Below are 18,796 nucleotides of genomic sequence, written 5' to 3'. Positions count from 1 at the left end.
ATTTTCCCACCTAACTTTGTATCATCAGCAAACTTGGATACGTTACACTCAGTCCCTTCATCTAAGTCATTAATATAGATTGTAAGTAGCTGAAGCCCAAGCACGAATCCTTGCGGTACCCTGCTAGTTACAGCCTGACAACCTGAAAAAGTCCAGTTTATTCCTACTCTGTTTTCTGTCCATTAACCAATCCTCAATCCATGTCAATATATTACCCCCAATCCCATGAGTCCTAATTTTGTGTAATATAGGTTGAACCTCCCTTATCCGGCACCACTCCTCGTCCGTCACCATTCCCAGCCGCTCTAACATGATCAAAAGTCCTTCCTCGCTGCCGACTCCCGCAATCGCTAGCCTGACCCCGCGATCCATCGCCCGCACCCCGCTCCCCCCCCCACGATCTTTCTGCCATACTCCCAGCCCCAAGCCAGCCAGCCCCAATATCTCCTTGCTCAGTACCTGTACCATCCAATTTAACGTGACCTCCCCTCGTCCGGCAAAATCCCTTATGTGGGACAGGCCAGGTCCCGAGGGTGCCGGATAAGAGAGGTTCAATCTGTTACCTCTTGTGCGACACCTTATCGAATGCTTTTTGAAAATCCAAATACACTACATCCACTGGTGCCCCCTTATCCATCCTACTAGTTACATCTTCAAAAATCTTTTAACAATTTGTCAAACAAGATTTTCCTTTCAAAAAACTATGTTGACTCTGCCTAATAATAATAACTTTTATTTATATAGTGCCTTTAACGTAGTAAAACATCCCAAGGCGCTTCATTCACAACAATGTTACAAAACAAAATTGACACCGAGCCACAAAAGAAGAAATTAAGGCAGATGACCAAAAGCTTGTTTAAAGAGGTAGGTTTTAAGGAACGTCTTAAAGGAGGAAAGAGAGGCAGAGGGGTCACGGAGGGAGTTCGGCCTAATCATATTACGATTTTCTAAATGCCCTGTTACCACGTCCCTAATAATAGATTCTAGTATTTTGCCTCTACCCACCCACCCCAATTTAGACTCATCTGCAACCTTGGACAGTTTTGTTTCTGTTTCCAGGTCTAAGGGCTAGACTTTCCTATCATTTTCGGCGGGTTCTTGGCGACTTTCTTGGCGGTACAGCTGTTTTTCCGCTCGGCGAAAGTCCCCCCCTTTAGTATTTTAGTGGTATCGCCCAAATCTGCTGCCGACGTGCAATGGCGAGAAAATCGCCAAGGCGTAAGTTTGGCCTCAACGGAAGCCCATCCAGATCGCCAAGAGAACTGCCCTGTAAACGCTGCGTAAACAGGATGGTAGGTGGGTACTCTGCAAAGCAAGATAAGTTAAAAGTTCTTGTTTTTTTAATTTTAAAATGGCGATTAGGTGTAAAAGTGTCTTGAGAATGCTTTTTACTTTTTACTTTTTTTTTTTAATTGAATTTTTTTTTAAGTTTTCCCCCCTCCCTAGGCCCAACTGCAGCCTCGGACTAAATTTTTTTTAAAGTGCCTGTTTTACTTAATTTCCCCTTAACCGCCAAGAAAACCGCCGAGAATAAAGGTGCAATGCCCATTTTCTCCTGGGCGATTAGTTTTAATTAGTTTTAATATAAAAGTGGAAATTCTCGCCAGCGTTACTTACCAAACATTAGCGTTTTTTCTGAGCGGACAATCGGGCATTGAGGGGCTCATAGGAAAGTCTAGCCCTAAATCTTTTATATACATTGCAAACAGCAATAACCACATTGCTGATCCCTGTAGCACCCTGCAGTATGCAATGGCATTCAATGCAGTAAACTATCGGGCCCAAGTTTCCACATGATTTGCGCCTGATTTTTAGGAGCAACTGGTGGAGAACGGACTATCTTAGAAATCGCAATTCTCCACATTTTTTTTTCTGCAGTTCTAGTCAGGCAGAACAGTTCTACTTTGGAACAGAACTTTTTCTTCAAAAGGGGGCGTGTCCGGCCACTGACGCCCGATTTCAAAGTTTCCACAGTGAAAACGTACTCCAAACTAACTTAGAATGGAGCAAGTGAAGATTTTTGTACAACTGAAAAAACCTGTTCTACACATTAAAAAATCAGGCACAGGTTACAAATTAGGCGTCCAGAACGAGGTGGGGGAAGGGAAGTCATTAAATTCTACAATAAATCCTTATTTATACTTCTACAAATATTATACAAATAAATCCAACCTGAATAAACATTTATAAGCAAAGAAAAGATTAAATAAACCATCTTCCTACCTGTGTGAAAGTGCTTCAGTCAGCTCAGCGATGTGGCGTCGTTCCCGCGAACGGGAGGGAGGGAGGGAGGGGCAGGCAGTAAGCAGGAAGCCTCAGTGCTGATGGCAATGTGCTTTTATTAAAAAATGTTCAAAAATTAAACAGCTACAAAGAACTACAAAAATGGCCAAGTGCCAATGTTTCCTTCACACTGCACGTGCGCGAACGCTCCAACGCGCACGCGCAGCGTTGCCGGCAGGAAAAAAACTAATTTAAATAGTACCCGCCCCCTCCCACTTACAAAATCGGCGCGAGTGTAGGCTCCGCCTCCCTGGGCGCCGCGCCAAACAGACAAGGAGCTGCAGGGCTCTCCAGAATCGCGTGGTTTTTTTCCGGCGCCGTTTTAGGCGCGAAAAACGGGCGCCCAGCTCGGAGGGGCGCCCGTTTTTTATCGTGTGGAAACTTGGGCCCTATATCTTTTTTACCTTTATTCCTCATATTCATAGAATCATAGAAAATTACAATACAGAAGGAGGCCTTTCGGCCCATCGTGTCCGTGTCTAATCCCACCTTCTGGCACTATGTCCATAGCCTTGCAGATCACGGCTCTTTAAGTGCAAATCCAAGTTATTTTTAAAGTGATGAGGGTTTCTGCCTCTACTACCCTTTCAGGCAGTGAGTTTCAGATCCCCACCACCCTCTGGGTGAAAATGTTTTTCCTCATCTCCCCATTAATCCCTCTACTAACTACTTTAAATCTATGCCCCCTGATTATTGACCCCTCTGCTAATAGGTCTTTGTTATCCACTCTATCTAGGCCCCTCATCATTTTATACACTTCAATTCAATCTCCCCTCAGCCTCCTCTGTTCCAAGGAAAACAACCTCAGCCTATTCAACCATTCCTCAGCTAAAATTTTCCAGTCCTGGCAACATCTTCGTAGATCTCCTCTGCACCCTCTCTGGTGCAATCACATCCTTCCTGTAATGTGGTGAGCAGAACTGCACGCATTACTCAAGCAGTGGCCTGACTAGTGTTGTATATAGTTATAGCATAATTTTGGATCCAATTTGCCACATTCCCTTGGATCCCATGGGCTTTTACTTTTTTGATCAGCCTGCCATGTGGAACCTTGTCAAAAGCCTTGCTAAAATCCATGTAGATTACATCAAACACACTCGTCAACCCTCCTTGTTACCTCCTCAAAAAATTCAGTCAGTCAGACACGACCTTCTCTTAATAAATCCACGCTAACTGTCCTTGATTAATCTGTGTCTTTCTAAATGAAGGATTATACTGTCCTTCAGAATTGATTCCAATAATTTGCCCACCGAGTTTTAACTAACTGGCCTGTAACTACTCGGTTTATGCCTTCCTCCCTTTTTAAACAATGGGACAACATTAGCAGTTCTCCAATCCTCCGGCACCACTCCTGTAGGCAGGGAGGATTGAAAAATGATGGTCAGAGCCTCCGCAATTTGCTCCCTTGCTTCTTTTAATAACCTATGGTATATTTCATCCAGTCCTCGCGATTTATCTACTATCAAAGATGCTAAACCCCTTAATACTTCCTCTCTTATTATGTTTTTCCCATCCAATATATCCCTCTCTTCCTCCTTAACTTTAACGTCGGCATCATTCCCCCTCTTTTGTGAAGATAGCCGCAAAGTATTCATTAAGTACCTTACCCACATCCTCCGCCTCCACACATAGATCACCATTTTGGTCCCTAATAGGCCATACTCTTTCCTTAGTTATCCTCTATTAATTGTATTGTTGACTAATCTGTCTTTTTCATCTGTTACCTCTCTTTCCTAATGGTACGTGTCTGTTCTGCACTTTATACATAGTGTTTTAAAACATAATCCACTTTTCTTTCATGTTTTTCCCCTCCAACAGTGCAATCTCATTATCACATTGCTGTTTCTGGGAGCTTGCTGTGCGCAAATTGGCTGCCGCGTTTCCCACATTACAACAGTGACTACATTCCAAAAAGCACTTAATTGGCTGTAATGCGCTTTGAGATGTCCGGCAGTCATGGCAGGCGCTATATAAATGCAAGTCTTTCTTTTCAATCTAGTCCAGTTTTCTAAGATCACCTCTCACTGTGTCAAAATCTGCCTTTCGAAAGTTGAATGTTTCTATTATACTCATTCTGTTTCCTATCATAAGGCTAGCCATAAACACCATTGTACTGTCACCACTGCTAAGGTGTTCTCTGATTTTAACTGCTCTACCATCTCGTAGTTGTTACTTAATATCAGGTCAAACAGTACACTTGCTTGCTTGGGTTACTTGGTCAATTGTTTCATGTACATATTGTGTCCACAATCATGTTTTCATTCCTCTTGTGCCCTTCGTAGATTTCCCAATCTCTCCCTGATAAATTGAAATTACCCATAATAACGTAATTATAACTAAGTTCTCTTCTGGTCAGGCCCCCGATCCAATTTTAAGGCCATTATCAGCAGACAAAACATGTTCAAATTGACCCCAATGTTCTTATACATCTCCAGCATTGAGTACTGTTTCCCTTTATAGATCTGATAGCCAGAATCTAGCAGTTCAGATTAACATTTATAATACCAAGAATGGAGAGAGTTGGTGGTAAACTATGCACTTAAGTATTTCATGAGAGTGATTTTCTGTTAACAGATAAAGAATTTCCTATAAATGGAGATGTAAAACCTTCAGCTTAAAAGCAGAAATAATAAACATTGAAGAATGATAGTTAAGTGGAATATACTACATACACAACATACCAACCAAAATACTACTTATAACAAGCTAACCACTTTTCTGCTGATGGAAATTTTTGGAAGGAGACAGTTTAATTAGCTACTTTGCTAGTACTTATTACAGTAAATGCTGTGGAGGGGTCAAATCCAAAGTTTCAGTCTCATGGTTTTGTGTAGCTTCGACTTTAGCCTAAAGAAGTATTGTCTCTTTAAAAGATTAAACTCTATGTACAAACACAATTCTAAAAACAAAATGACACAATCTCACAGAACGCTGCTCCGATTAGATAACAGTTAATGTCCAACTAATCATGGTAAAGTATAATTAAAACACGTTATAATCAAGATCCCATTTTCCTAATTGCACAGCTAGTTAATGATACGCAAAGACAGTAGCTTCTAATCATTCCCATTAAATAGCTTACGAACTGAATTATCACAGCTAAATATATTGCATATTAAAAAGAATAGCAAATTAAACTATTTTTAAAAACAAATTTAAATGAGTACTTCAAGAGAAGCAGAGTTGCCTCTCAGGAACATTATTCTATATCGCAAGCTGCATTTTTGGGAGGGAGATGGGGTTGATAATCTCGAAACTCCAGTGAGCAGAAGTGCTGGGCTGATTACTTTTAAATTAAGAACATAAGAAATAGGAGCAGGAGTAGGCCATACAGCCCCTCGAGCCGGCTCCGCCAGTTAATACAATCTTGACTGATCCGATCATGGACTCAGGTCCACTTTCCTGCCCGCTCCCCATAAACCCTTATTCCCTTATCGGTTAAGAAACTGTCTATCTCTGTCTTAAATTTATTCAATGTCCCAGCTTCCACAGCTCTCTGAGGCAGCAAATTCCACAGATTTACAACCTTCTGAGAAAATACATTTCTCCTCATCTCAGTTTTAAATGGGCGGTCCCTTATTCTAAGATTATGCCCCCTAGTTCTAGTCTCCCCCATCAGTGGAAACAATGGGCTCAATTTTGGCCAGGAGTTGCTCCGTTTTTTTGGAGTAACCTGATTTTTCTGGCGTAACTTAAAAATCCCCAGTTTCCCCAATCAATTTGCACCAATGTAGCTCACTTAGTTATGTTTTTTTTAGGTTAGTTTTTTTTCTCAAAAGGGGGCGTTACCAGCCACCTAGGCCAGTTCTGCCCATTTGGGCAACTTTTGCCAGCTAATAATTACTCCATTTCTACTTAGGCCAGAGTATGTGGCCACTTCAGAAAACCCTTGCAGAGAGTTAAAGAAATCGGCGCAGGTAGGTACATCGGAGGCCATTCGGCCTGGGATAGGGACGGGAAACAGAGAGGACCTGCATCTAAACCAACCCCGAGCCTTACCCTTAGCAATGTTTGCAAACAAAAAGTACTAACAATTCAATAAGAAATAAAAAAATTGAAGTCCTACCTTCACCTTCAAACTTGGCCCGGGAAAGCAGCGGGCCGGTGTGGGAGGCCACTTGACCGGGGCTAGGGGCGGGACAACGCACCAGGAGGCCATTCGGCCGGGGCTAGGGGCGGGACAACGCACCAGGAGGCCACTCGGCCGGGGCGAGACAACGCACCAGGAGGCCATTCGGCCAGGGCAACGCACCGGGAGGCCACTCGGCCTGGGCTAGGGGCGGACAACGCACCGGGAGGCCATTCGGCCAGGGCTAGGGGCGGACAGGAGAACTGATAGTGTTCCTGCCTGCCGGTGATTTCTATCAGTTCTCCTGCCCATCCCTAGCCCAACAAAGGAGGCAGAATAAATGCAGAGAATTTTACCTAAAGGAGCCCAGCAACACGGAGGAAGAACAATGTCATGCTCTCAAACTGACAGAGAGACCTACATCAGTTGGGACTGTTGTTGCAGACTCGCAGCGCTACTGAGCATGCGCGGACATCATGAATCACCCCACTGCGCATGTGCAGACGTCCCGGCACATTTTCCAGTGCTGAATGACTGGCCACGCTGCGCGACTGCAGTGAAATGGCCAGACAATGGCCAAAGTACCAACATTTTTTTTCAGCGCATCTGGGAACGTAAATAAGCAGCACAACTCCAGTAAGTGCGTCGAAAAACGGGCTTGGTCAAAATTGAGCCCATTCTCTCTGCATGCACCTTGTCAAGCCCCCTCATAATCTTAGACGTTTCAATAAGATCATCTCTCAATCTTCTGAATTCCAATGAGTAGAGGCCCAACCTACTCAACCTTTCCTCATAAGTCAACCCCCTCATCCCCGTAATCAACCTAGTGAATCTTCTCTGAACTGCCTCCAAAGCAAGTATATCCTTTCGTAAATATGGAAACCAAAATTGCTTTGTATTTGTATTAAACAGATTTGTATTAAACAAATTTGTATTAAACATTAAGTGGTTACCTCTCCCCCTCCCCTGCTCATTCAACTAAAAATGTTGTGTAAATTCTGTTGCCAAATTCACGTATGGTTTTACACTAAGTATCCATGGCCAGTAAAAATAAATCACCTGTGAATGAGCTGGCTTCAGTTTTCAGATACACAGCAATCCTTTGACCTTCAGATACTAACCAGTATCTCAATAAAAATCAAATGTCTGCAAAGAGTGTAGTTAATTGTCTACCCAATGTTGTTTTAAGGTTGGGTTTTATCACTAAACAACTAAATTTCACCCTTGCAAACATCTGCCCTTTGCCCTCTTGTTACAAAAGTGACCTAGTTCAAATCTAAGTCTCAAGTCAAAGATGGATGGCCAGTAAAGTGCTTTTCAGAATCAGATACAAAAATTGAAAAGAGATTTCTAAAGAAAATAAAACCACCTTTCCTCACCCAGAGGAGACTTTGAACTAGTTCACATACATTCCTTACAAAATAAAAGTGACTTACAAAAATAATTAGGAACCTTAATGTCACATTTTCAAATTAAAATCCAAAAAAGCTACAGATTAAGATAACAGAGCCCCTTTCTTGGCGTCTGCAAAGTGTTCAACTCTGCAATAAACACAGACAAAATTGTGGCTATTAAGGGTTTGATGTAACATTATTTCTCTACTGCTCAGTAAACATGATGCACAATTAGCCTTGTACACTTACATTCTTGTTTTGCCTGGTTTCAGAGACTTCCTTTTCCGATTTTCTTTGTACACGTGTTTCTAAAATTCATTCACATTCCTCTATTAATTATAGCTGGAAATTGAACAACAAATATTCTAGGTCATATTGGAGTACATGACAATGTGCTACAGACAATACGAGTTCAGTCACAATTCCCCTACAGGTGTCAGCTTTCCTCAGTGAAGCATTCTTGGCATGAGTTAGAGGCTGTGAGTTGAAGCCCCACTTGAGCACAAAATCAACAGTGCTGTACTGAGGGAGTGCTGCATTGTCAGAGGTGTCATCTTTCAGATGAGATGTTAAACCAAAGCCCCATTTGCCTGTTCAGGCACTATTCAAAAAAGAGCAGGCGAACTCTCCAAAAATACAGATTAGTCATTTAGGGGGAGAAAGTTGCATCGTTTGCGCTGCTCTTTAGCGCCCCTGGGGAGCTCTAATGGGGCACAAACGATTTCTCGCCCAGGTGGGATGGGCGTTACCGCCTCCCTCAAAATTGCATAGGAGTTAGCAGAGGAGCAATACCGGTAGCACCCACTCCTGCCATGATGACATCATTACCATGTGCAACGACCCATTCTCACTCCGTCGCGGAAATTGGGCAGCGCCCCGTGAGGCTGCTGCGGGCGATATCAGTGCCAGCCTCGCAGGCCGTGAATCGGGTCGCACTCTGCTCGCGGGGTAAAAAGTAAAGGGGAGGTGCGCGGCACCATTTTTTTTGCGCGGCCGACTTTTCGTTGTATATTTTGTGGGGTCCATGCCGCGATGGTGCAGCCTGGCACTCCGCTTCCGTGCCAGGCTCCGGCCACGGCACCCTGCATCCCTGGTGGCATAAGGGAGGCCCCTCGCCCCACTGCAGAGCTCGTAGCATGCCCTCCCCTTTAACGGAAGGGGAGGGTTCTGTGTTCGCACCACGCTACGCGGAGAGGCCGCGTAGCGCTGCAAAATTTGCGCGCTTACCGTCCCGGTCCCGCTGCTGAGAGGAAGTGGAGCACCCGACATTGCGCTCCACTTCCTCCTGGGGGCAGATCCCCCAATTTTGTGGCCGGGGCATTACTGCCCCCAAATGGGGCGATACTGAATTTTGACCCGTTAAACTTAATTTCTCTTTGTGGGAATTTACTGTATGGAAATTGGGTGCCAAATTTGCCTATGTAATAACAGTAACTACACTTCAAAATAATTAATTGACTGTGAAGAGCTTTGGGATGTTCTAAGGACATGAAAGACACTGGCCTAGAAATCCAATAAAGCCCGTAACCGTGCGGTGCCACTGTGTGACAAGGTTTGCTCACGCCCATAAAAAGATCGCAGCCAGCACGGAACATGGTGCTGCCTGCTCATTATCATTATTGCGGCATTCAGCAAGGACTCTGATAGATTGGGATGCAGGGCCTACAAAGTGGGAGGTCGGGACTCGGGCCCGGATTTTGGGGGGGGGTGGAACACTGGGACTCGGGGCCTACAAGGGGGGTAGGTCGGGACTTTGGGACCAACAACAGAACTCGGGGCCAGCATCAGTGGGACGTTGGGACTCTGGGCCAGCACTGGGGAGAGGACGTGACTTGGAGCCAGCTTCGGGGGGAGGAGCGGGGGGGGGGGGGAGAAGCCAGGATCGGGGGAAAGGTCGGGGCCACAACTGGGGAGGCCATCCAGCCAGCATCGGCGGGGGGTCGGGACTCAAGGTCGGCATGGGGGAGGAGGTTGGGACCAGGATCAGGGGGCGAGGTCGAGGCTGCAATCATGGGCATGTCAGGACTCTGGGGCCAGTATCTTGGGAAGGTCAGGACTTGGGCCCAGCATCGGGGGAGGTTGGGACCATGGAGCCAGCATCGGGGACATGTCGGGACTCAAGGCCAGCTTCGGGGGGGGTGGAGGGTTGGGCCTATGGGGCCAGTCACCGGGGGCAGGTCAGGACGGGGCCAGGATCGGGAGGAAATCTGAGAGGGCCTGGAGGTCGGAGTCAGGATTCAGGTAAGAGATGATAATAGTGATTGGTAAGTACTTACCTTTTTTTCCATTCAGCGCTGTTTAATTTTTTTTTGTCCAAGAATAAACATCGCTGGCATTGGTTGCCTCAGACAAAGGCAAATTTACAAGAGGGAACAGAAGCAGAAATGAATGGCCTAAAGTCTGCTTCAGACGAAGCTAAACAACCCTTCTTTTTTTGCCCTCACCAAAATGGTGTCAGGAGCGGCCCGTGCCAGAAATGGCGAGGCGAATGCCATTTTTTGCACAAAACCAGCCTTAGCAGCCGGCTCTAAACCCCCGAATTTCTAGGTCACTATATAAATACAAGTTTGTCCTTTCTTTACAATGACCCTTACTTCAACCCTACTGTTATAACTAAAGTGTTGAGTGCAGCTCATAATCTTCACACAGAAGAGAAACAGATAGGAATAAAATAGGTTTTTAAACTATCGATTGGTTGTGCAAAATAGCATGCTCCGGAGAGGTAAGGATACAAATAAGTAAGAAAAACCATTACTTTAAACTTATTTAATGGAGTGTTCATTTGCTCTTTGAAGGTAAATAAGTACCTTACATAGAATCTACAGTACAGCAATAGATGATTCGGCAAAAATGATCCATATTGGTGTTTATACTTCACATGAGCCTCCTCTTCCCACCCTGCCCCGTAACCCTCTATCATTCTTCTTTTGTGCTGCAGGAATACAACCAAAAGGAGTGCCTACCAAACTTCTCTCCTCCCCTCTTCTCCTGAAGGCCTCTCCTGTATCTTTGCTGGGATACAGTTTCAGGAGCATCGTCAAGGCATAGTGTAAGCCTTAGCCCACTGCCCCAAAGAAGATCAACCAATTCGATGCAACCGAGGATTGAATTTAGGACTTTCTGTGTCTGTATGGTTTAGCTATGCACTAGATAAACTTGGTGCGACAACGGGGGCAGGGGAGAAGTCATTCCTAAATTTGATTCAACTTGAGTCCTCTTTAGCAACATAACAACCTTCGCAATCCATCATAATTGGATGAGTACAAACAGAAAATATGATGCGATTTCCAGTACAATTTATTGCAACAGTAATTGTGCCCAGTAGGTGGGGAAAGTAGTTATAGCCAATGGGCACTACAATGTAGGAGATACACAAGGTGACTAAGCTGTTCCATGTTTTATGTTATACTCTCTCAATGAAAAGTGGCTACCCTCAATATAACCATGATTGGAAACTTGCTATATCAAGAACTACATGTGTGAGCCTGCATTAGCACAACCACACCATCACTGAGCAACTGACCACAATTACAATTTTTTCACCCTGCCACCCCTCACCCACCACCGCCACCCCCCAATCCCCCCTTCCCCCGATCCACCCTGCCCTGTTTTCCTGAAAATACTTACTCATACATGTAGCACAACCCTCTGGTATATAATCCAATTGGCCATAATTCACGTATTTTTTATTTCATAATACTTCTGTGAAGCGCCTAGGGACATTTCACTACATTAAAGGCGCTATATAAATGCAAGTTGTTGTTATGAGTCTGGTCAGCGATGGGTTATTCAATCCTCAAACTCACAAAAAACTGTAACTACAAGTCTACTGGTGGGACAAAGGAGCTGGATTTCGCAGTGTATATGCCAGGACCTAATTCACAGATGTCAATCTCCCAGAATCCAACTTAAAGAGGCCAATAAAGAAGCAATTATACACACCTTCCAACAGGATAACTGGACAGTAATCAGAAATGGAAATCTGGCTGATTTTTCTTCCCTCCTAGTCCAAGGGCATTGAAGCCAATTTTAGCATACTACTGTCACTCAGCTGAGGTCGGATAACTCAGCACAGACCAGAAATGGAAGCTTTCATTTTTTGATGCACATTTCTTTATTTCTGAGCACTAATGACTAATGTTCCCCTTAAAGTGCATAGCCCAAATTGGGAGGTCCTGCATCGGCTGCTCACCAGGTGCTGCTGGAAAAGCTACTGTGCACACCCACTGCATGGCAAAAAAAAATTAGATAGGACATTGCTAATAGCATAAAAAAACTCTGCATTAACAAGTTGGCTCTTGGTAATTAGATAGATGCCAGTACACGACAAATACACATTAAACACTGTAACATAAATGGAACTTTACTAAAACATAAAATCACTAGTTGGACAAAACTGCTCTTTCAAATTTCTAAATTGAAAAATTTTGATTGTAAAAAGCAATTGGTTGACAATAAAAACTGCAATAGACTAATAAAAAGGCTTCTATAGCACTAGGACAGAAAAGAACTGACAGATAAAGAAATTCAATCCATTTTGGATTTTGCAGTCTCAAACTACAGATCTACCAGCTACCCCCACCCTCCCCATGTCCCCTCCCCACCTTTGTTTCTCCCAGCAGGCTCACAGCCTTTCGAACAAAACCTGAATGACAGCTATAGGCTATTCCAGCCTCATTCCTGATAATCCATGCCAAACAGGATGGATCGCTCCTATGTAAACTTCCCAGGCATCTTTGCACCCAAGGGCTACCACACATTTCAGCAAGATGGGGGAGGGGAGGGAAATCATGAATAGGATAGCAGAAGCAAACATTATGCTGAGTAATGCGAGTAAACCTATAATGGGTGTGCGTATTGGTCCTTGCTTTATGGCATCTGGTCAATACTGCATCTTCCATAGTTCCTGTATTTAATATAACATTGGTTGAGTACGTTGTCATCAAGATCAGTATTATCTACAAACACCATCAATTGTCTTCCAGCAACAAAGCCCTGCTCACAGGAAATCAATCCCCTCAGGGCAGATGGCCTCTGTTTCAAGAGGCATTTTCCCCCTTGTTCAAAAAAAACTTAATCAGCGTTTTCTGCTCCTAGCAACATTCAAAGGAAATATTTGCATGACTAAAGCTTTAAATATAAATATATGTAGATGGAGAGCTACCAAGGATAGTGCTAGAGATCACTGCAATACATAGGTCATTGTATTAATTTTAAAGTGTTCCATTTAACAATGCAGAATTGTTTTTAATTGATGAGATCTAGCTAACAATTACATGAAGATATGTCATGTCAAGTAGATTAATGACCACTTTCTTATCCTGATAATGGAGATTTTTATTCCTCTGTTCACCAAAGATCATGAGGCATGACTGTTTCAAGCTCTCATTACTCGGATTCCTGTTGTAAAATATCTCTTAGAAAGATGATGTGCTATGCATCAGCTTTATCTGTTCATCATTTGCTCTGTGATTCCCTTTACTCTTGTTAGAAGAGATTTAGAGATATTCAAGTGAAATATGGAACATTTAAAAAGTATCATCAAAGCCGAACATCCAAGATTTTTTCTCAAACCTGGCTCAGTTGTGAGAAAAAAAATGGCTCCAACATGTCTGGATCCTGCAGTGATCCAAAATAAAGAGGAATGCTGACAATCACATTTTGTGATTCTACCTCAGGGAAAAAGAGTTAGAAATAGCATTAGCTCTAGAACTAAGATGAGGATGGGAAGGCCATCTGGTTTGTGTAACCACTTTATTCCTCCCAAAAAATAAATCAATAGTTCTGGAGGACCTTAAATAGATATAACCTAAGGAACAAAACTGTCACCTACCATATCCTATCTCGCTTTGTCCTAAAATATCATCAGTTCACAAACACCTGCTTCAGAAATGACTGTCATTTCCTCCAGCTGCTTCACAACTTGAAAACAATTTTTGATTCACTAAATGTCTTGCAATGATTATTTACACCTCACTAAGGATTGCAATCAACTGCCTAGGTCAGTCCCTCTCTTCAGAAACAGGCTCACTGACTTTTGGTATGTCACTTTTTTGGGAGGGCGGCTGTATTCATAATCTCACAAAATATCCCCCAATTCACTATTCTTAAAACTGGCAGTCATACATTATTTTGCTTCAATGTATAATCGTGTATTCTAAATCTGTCTTTACTTATTTTAAAAAGAGAATAAAATTCAGCATTATTGCAGAAATCACCAAACAAAACATGTATGCGGTAAAGTTTACACCCAAAATCTACATATTTTTGGCAGGGAGAAGTTAGGTTGCAGAGGAAAATCTGATCTAACTAAAAGTTTTTTTTAAATTCTGGCAATTGGCAGTTCTGTGAAAATACAAATCAAATTTTCTGCAATTTGCCACATTTTGGAACAGTATGTGAAGGAAAGAAGCATTAATATAAAAACATTTTCACCAGCCCTCACTATAATACTCATACTCTATGATCCGCTCCTGAACAGGTGAGAATGCGCACTTGCAACAAATTTTACTGTGGACCACAAATGAAGCAGTTTTCTCCAGCTCAGGAGGCAAGATGGGGTAAAGTGAATAATGAAAGTGATACTTAAGAAAAAAGAAAAGCATTTATATAGCATCTTTCACAACCTCAGGATGTCTCAAAGCACTTTACAGCCAATGAAGTTCTTTTGAAGTGTAGTCACAGTTGCAATGTAGGAAACGCGGCAGCCAATTGTACATAGCATGGTCCCACAAATAGCAATCTGATAATGACCAGATCAGATGTGTTTTAATGGTCTTGGTTGAGGGATCAATATTGGCCAATACACCGGAGAGAACTCCCCTTCAAATAGTGCCATAGGATCTTTAAGCCCATCTGAGAGGGCAGACGGGCCTCGGTTTAACATCTAATCCAAAAGACGGCTCCTCAGACAGTGCAGCAGTCCCTCAGTACTGCACTGGAGCGTCCACCTATATTTTGTGCTCAAGTCTTAAACACTTGAATGTTGTACATCTGGATTTGTTTGAACTTTCTTTCATGTTACATGGTACAGTCTAGAGGTTTGTTTTGTAAAACATTGGTACATACTCAGTCTCACTCTAAGTGCAGAAAAGTGAGAAAAACTAATAGATTTGAATACAGAACCCTTCTTTTCACTGTATAATTTTGAGTAACCACTGATAAGAAGCAACTCCTGTTTTGTACAGCAATCCGCTTTTAAGTCAAGCTCTATTAATTGCAGATTATGTGTTTTGCGATCATCTCGATCAGGGGTTCTCACCCTCTTTGCTTATAAGGCCCCCCTCCCGTGTTATAAAATTTCTGCGGACCCCTATAACAAAACACAAGTAGTTTTTCTGTATAAAAATCAGTTGTTAGTTATTAATAGCTCTATTACACCTTATGTAAAGAAGAATTTATTAAGTCCTAAATTTATATAAGCAAAATACTGCAGTTGCTGGAAATCTGAAATAAAAATAGAAAATGTTGGAAATATTCAGCAGGTCAGGCAGCATCTGTAGAGAGAGAAACGCAAAGTCATCGACCTGAAACATTGGCCCGGATTTTGCGGTGGGTAATGACCGCAAAAACGGAAACTAATCGCAACTGCAAGATTTAACGCATGCACATCAAAACGAGGAAATCCTGAAGTTGCGGTCATTCACTGCTCCGATACAGTCTGTCCCAAGCCCCCCACCCCGGCAATCAGTGTAATCAATGGAATGACGAAAACTTGGGCTTTTCCGCACTAATATAGCTGTTAATTTCCCCATTAAATGTTAAGCCTTGTTGCAATACGTGTAACTGGGGTTTTAAACAGCGTATTGACTGCTAACCAGCAGGACCTGGAAAACTATTTTTTATATTTTTGGAGTGTCAAATTTCTCCATTATGATAAAAATTAAAACAATTTTAAAGTTTTTTCATGATATTTCAGCTTTTTTCTTATCCGCATGTTAAAGTCCCAATCTTTATTTCGCTCTCTGTAACATTTTTTTAAAGTCCAAATAAAAGCTGCTTTTCATTTCCTGGTTTGCTGTGAGAATTCTTCAATGTGATTGGCTGCTTAGATCCACCCGACCTCACTGTAGCTCTTCACTGGGAATTCCTATTATGATGCAGCACAATCAAATGCACATTGAGAAAGGCAAACTTCTCAGATCTCTGTGGGCAGCTTTCTTCAAGGCCAACGGCGAGCATCCTTGCTTCACCACTGACCGCAAATTACGGGCCGTTAAATTCTGCTTCTCTCTCCACGGATGCTGCCTAACCTGCTGTATATTTGCAGCATTTTCTGATTTTATCCTACATTTACATTACATACCCATTTGCTGCCCGAGGTCTGCTCCACCCCATCAACGATTTGCTTAACAGGAAAGGAATAAGGAGAAACAAGCCCACTCTGCAGGCTCGTTTTGTGCACATCCGGTCAGAGTGGACTATTAATCCAGGTCCACGTCCTCCCTTTCATAAAACAGAACGTCACTCTTATTTCGACATCAAGCCCCAACACGTGAAGGCGGGTGGCACATGAGAGAAATGAAGGAATAAACAGGACCTGGAGCGACTTTATCCACCCGACCTTATTGCCATAAATCTTTTAGTAACAAAGACAGTCTCCCTCTTTCCTCCTCCCCAACCCTTTCACAAAATGCCAACAGTATCGCAAAGGATACGAGCGGCCAGACGTCCTATCCATCCATGAATCGAAAGCTCCGAGTCTGAGGTACGAGGAAAATAGTGATAACGCATTCAGCTATTTTTTTTTTAGCTCAGACTGAAGACATTGAAGGAGAGTCACGCCGGATGTCGACTATTACAGCCTTGCCGCAGAACCAAGGACTGGAAAGTCTTTCTTTCCATCACCCACCCAGGCCACGTGGCGCGCACGCACTCTCTCCGTTAACGGCGTTCTTTTCAAATGCTCGAGTGGCTTCTAATCGACAGAGGGCAGGTTCATGCTACCTTGGCCCACGCAACGCCGGACTAACTCACGGATTTCCCCACCCCCAAATCGGGCTTTAATCCCCCAGAAGAGAAGTTATAACTTCCACTATTTTATTTAATAGTTAAAAGCGGTGAGTGGTTTATGAACATGGAAACGATTAGGACTGGATCAAAAAAAAACGTACCGAGATAAATACTGCTGTAAAAGTCAGTGACAAGCAACGGGACTTGTCTAATCGTTCAAATGGTGTCCAACAGTAAGAACCTGAAATCGCTGCGCGCACAGTCTTTGTATAGCCAAGATTATTCCATTCGTCTCAATATACAGGGCAGACTGCTGAATTTTATGGCATAAACAACAGTAGCCTCCCCTGTATATTGATGGGACAGACCAACTGGCGGACACCCTGAAATTATCTCAGTCCCCGAGGGGGCCACAACTCCCCGCCCTGGTTGAGAACCCCAAATCCAGATGACTTACTAAAATAGTCTAGATGGCACTATGGATATTCTCACCACTCCAGAGTATAATAAATCAACAAAATCCATATCTACACTGATCCAACTCCACCAGAAACACTGTCTCTAAGCGTGCTGCTGTACTATCTGAACACCTGTCCAACATCATGCCCTTCACAAATAGAGATTTCCTACAGCTTATAATTGGCAAAACTGAAGCCATCCTGTTTGGCGAACACCAGCACCTATATCAACCTCCCTAGCTGCTTCTTCAGGCTGAGCCTGATAGTGCACAATCTCAAAATTCTTTGTTACCCTGAGGTGAAGTTTCTTTCCCACTTTCAGTTCATTGCCAAGACTGACATCTTCCTCCTCAAACTCTGCCCACGTATGCCCCAATCTGAGCCCACTTTGTTACTGAAATCCTTATTCATGTCTTCATCATACTGAGACTGGAAATCCCTAATGATCTGCCTAGCAGCCACTCCACCCCCACTCTTCACAAATTCCAGCTGATCCACAACTTTGCAACCTGAGTACTATTCCCCCACAAATTTACAAATGTCCATCACTTCAACCCTTACCCATCTTCACTGGCTCCCTGTGCACCAACAAATTGACTTCAAAATCCTCACCCTCATTTACAGATCCTTCCACAGTTGAACTGCACTCTAGTTGGGAAACATAAGAACATAAGAAATAGGAGCCAGAATATGCCATTTGGCCCCACAAGCTTGCTCAGCCATTCAATAAGATCGTGGTTGATCTGATCATGGACTCAGCTCCACTTCCCTGCCTGCTCCCCATAACCCTTTACTTCCTTATCGCTCAACAATCTGTCTATCTCCACCTTAAATATATTCAATGACCCAGCCTCCACAGCTCTCTGGGGCAGAGAATTCCATAGATTGACAACCCTCTGAGAGAAGAAATTTCTCCTCGTCTCAGTTTAGGCGACCCCTTATTCTAAGACTATGTCTCCTAGTTTTAGAGTCGCCTATGAGTGGAAATATCCTCTCGGCATCCACTTTGTCGAGCTCCCTCATTATCCCCTCAACCTATCTTCATAAGTCAACCCTCTCATCTCCGGAATCAACCTAATGAACCTTCTCTGAACAGCCTCCAATTCAAGTATATCCTTCCTTAAATACGGAGACCAAAACTGTACGCATACTGCTCGTGGCCTTCCGGGAGAGGTGAGCACCGAAGGGACTGGAGTGCATCATTACCCCTGGCAACCAAATTTTAATTTGACCATAGTTTTTCAAAAGTATAATTTGTCGGTTTTAGTGCCTCTTTAATAAGGAGGCACTTGCTTTAAAGTTTACTTTAAAATAGTTGTAGAGCTGTTGAAACAGGATTTTAATTTAATTTGATAAAGTTCCTAAATTAATTTGGATTTATGGGTTCTTGTGCCCTTTAAAAAAGGGGGGTACTTGATTTAAACATTCAACTTAAAATAGTTGTACCTACATACTAACTTTTTGTGTTTCATGCACAAGGACCCTCAGGTCTCTCTGTACTGCAGCACTTTGCAATTTTTTTCCATTTATATTATAATTTTCTTTTCTATTATTTCTGCCAAAGTGGATAATCTCACATTTTCCCACATTATACTCCATCTGCCAAATGTTTGCCCACTCATTTAACCTGTCTATATCCC

The 18,796-nt window shown here is 43.1% G+C and overlaps 1 protein-coding gene across 3 annotated transcripts in view; it reads right to left on the bottom strand.

The window, feature by feature from the left end:
- Positions 1-16,925, bottom strand: part of greb1l (GREB1 like retinoic acid receptor coactivator) — a 398,395-nt gene extending 381,470 nt beyond the window's left edge. For 2 of the 3 annotated variants that reach the window (XM_070892951.1, XM_070892964.1), the window contains exons 1-2: positions 16,860-16,925; positions 7,996-8,088 (exon numbers count right to left, since the gene is read on the bottom strand). The gene's annotated coding sequence lies outside the window, so the exon portion shown is untranslated. Of the gene's footprint in view, positions 1-7,995; positions 8,089-16,051; positions 16,545-16,859 lie in introns of those variants that run through there. The other variant, XM_070892957.1, reaches the window with a different exon arrangement.
- Between the last annotated feature and the right edge of the window lie 1,871 nt (positions 16,926-18,796).

The sequence above is a fragment of the Pristiophorus japonicus genome, chromosome 1 (assembly GCF_044704955.1).
Source record: "Pristiophorus japonicus isolate sPriJap1 chromosome 1, sPriJap1.hap1, whole genome shotgun sequence".
Classification (NCBI taxonomy): Eukaryota; Metazoa; Chordata; class Chondrichthyes; family Pristiophoridae; genus Pristiophorus; species Pristiophorus japonicus.
The sequence above is the reverse complement of the archived record's forward strand: the minus strand, read 5'-3'. Positions and strand labels throughout refer to the sequence as shown.